Raw genomic sequence first — 2,393 nt, forward strand, 5'->3', positions numbered from 1 at the left:
TTGTGCTTTTAGAAATGGACGGTAGGCGGTGGATTGGAAGGGACCTGGCAAGAGTTGGGGGAGGCAGGTGGGAGGTCATTTGAATAGAACAGGTGCGGAGCGAATGGAGAGGATAGCAGGAGCAGGAACCGACCAGATCTACCGCCACGATGCTTTGGGTAGCCACCAACCAACCAAAGCCAGCTTCAAAGCGCTAAACTGATGAGGACGTTCTTCCCTTCACATAACAAAATAGCCAGACTTCAGGGGTGATGAAAGGGAAGGAGGAGAGGAATTTAGGATGAAAGGAGAGATGTGCACGGTACAAAGAAAACAGGCTACAGACCAGGCCAGGGAGAAGAAGCGTCTTCCAGGGGTGAGAAGGGGGATGTTGCAGGGCAGAACAGGCAGAGTGGCCAGAGGGGCCGGCCACGTCCTGCTTCCCAAAAGAAAGGCATGAGCAGCGTGAGTGCTTGGGAGAGCCGACTGCAAAGAAACCACTGGGTTTGTCCACTGGGGGCGTCTGGCAACTCAGGTGAGAGTAGTTTCCTCGAGTGCTGGGTTGGGAGCCAGACCATGTGTCTCTGGGGTTTCATGGCCCCGCCTGGGCTCCCGTGACGGGGAGTGTGAGCAGTGTCAAGGTCAGACGATCGTGGCAGTGAGGACTGTGGACTGTGGGTGCACAGCAGCCGTGGGGTCCCCCCAAGGCCATCTGGCAGGTTGGTGTCTTCTGTGCAATGACGAGCAGAGTGTGGGATGTGTGTGGGTGGGTAGAGGGGAGGAAGGTGACAAGGCGTATGACAGGGCTGCGTGGGCGTATCCGGAGGGTCTGCATGAGGGGTGGCTCCAGGCTGGGCGTGCGTGTGTGTACGTGCACACCCACACTCATGATGGGGCCGATGAGCAGCTGAGGGACAGAGTAGTAGGAATGAGCAGAGTCATGCCCGTGGAAACTCGACTCCCTGGGTGCTGGCAGGGAGCAGCTGGGGAGCCAGGCACGGGGGCGTGGCTTGCTCTGCCCAGTGGCTCCCGCCTCTCCCTGGCCGCCCTCCACATGTTGACCAAGCCTGAGAAGGGCCAGCACTGGCTAGGCCAGCGGCACTGCTGGGAGGGGGCTGCCCTCTGGTGTGGTTCTGAGGGTCTCTGTCCAGGTCCCGTGGTGCAAGGGTGGCTCCAGGGTCTGTCCATGTGGGCCTTGCAATGGCTCTGTGTGGCTCCATGTGGCTGTGCCTGCCTGCTGATATGGTCAGTCCCCCAGGGCCATTTGGGATAAGTGACCTGACACTTCCCTTCCACAGGGAGCAGGCTGTGGAGGGTGGGGCAGGGGGGAGAGGGGCCAGGAGGGGCCCAGCCAGAGACTGGCCCAGGAGACAGTCCACGGTGCTCACGGCCTCAAAGGCTCACGCAGGGACCACTGGCCAAAAACAGTCCCTGGGAGCTCCAGTCCTGTCCCCACCATCGGAATTGTCCATCTCCTTGTCCCCGTGACTGTCCCTGTGCATCCTTCTCTTCCACGTTAGCACCTGCAGCTCTCCTGACACAGTCCCCCCAACACACCCTGCATCTTGCTGCTCCAGCTTCCACTGCCTGCTGGGGGCCAGATCCCCAGGGCTGTGGGAGGGGGCCGCTGGGATGTTCTGCAGGGCCCAGCACCCTTCCTTCTTGCCTCTCCCAGCTGAATACCACAAAGGTCAGGAAAGGGGAATCCACACCCCACATCTTCCTTCCCCTTCCCCCAGGCCAGGATGGCAAACACAGGCAGAGGCACCACTTTCTTCTTTCTCACGCCCCTGGCAGACATCACTAAGTCAATCACAGCAATCTTTTTGCACTGGGTCTGGCTGCAACCTCGGTGGTCTCCACCTATATCTCCAGGCAGCCAGTATCCATATCCCCACTGGCCCTCAGGATGAAATCCACCTGCCAGTCCTGCCTCAGGCTGACCCCACCAGGCCCCTTGTCCTGGCCCATCCAGAGGTCACATGGGCACAGCCAGCTGTGGTTCTCTCTCTGTCTCCATAGGCTGAAGCCACACAGTTCCCGGAGTTTCAGCCCAGGAGGCAATTGAGGGCACTGGGGCATTAGCCCCAAGTCCCAGGGCTGAAGAGGATCTGGTTGGTTTGCTGTCAGTCCCGAGGGCGGCCCACCCCTGCGGGGGACAGTGTGGTGTAGGGTCCAGGGTCATGCTCTGGGCCCAGCACCTGTGCAGCAGCAGCACCTGGGTCTCGCGGGAGCATCCCCCAGCCCCGGCAGGGCCTGCCTGCCCCGCTCCCTGCCCAGCCCCCGGGCAGGCAGGAGGTGAGGAGTGGTCAGCAGGCCCAGGGCAGGGTGGCTGCCCAGTACCCCGGGAGCTGCACGCTGCAGCTGCCCCGGCTGCCCGCCACCTTCCTGGCCCCTGAGCCCAGGATGCAAGG

Source organism: Propithecus coquereli, unplaced genomic scaffold, assembly GCF_000956105.1.
Source record: "Propithecus coquereli isolate 6110/MARCELLA unplaced genomic scaffold, Pcoq_1.0 Scaffold119, whole genome shotgun sequence".
Taxonomy (NCBI): domain Eukaryota; kingdom Metazoa; phylum Chordata; class Mammalia; order Primates; family Indriidae; genus Propithecus; species Propithecus coquereli.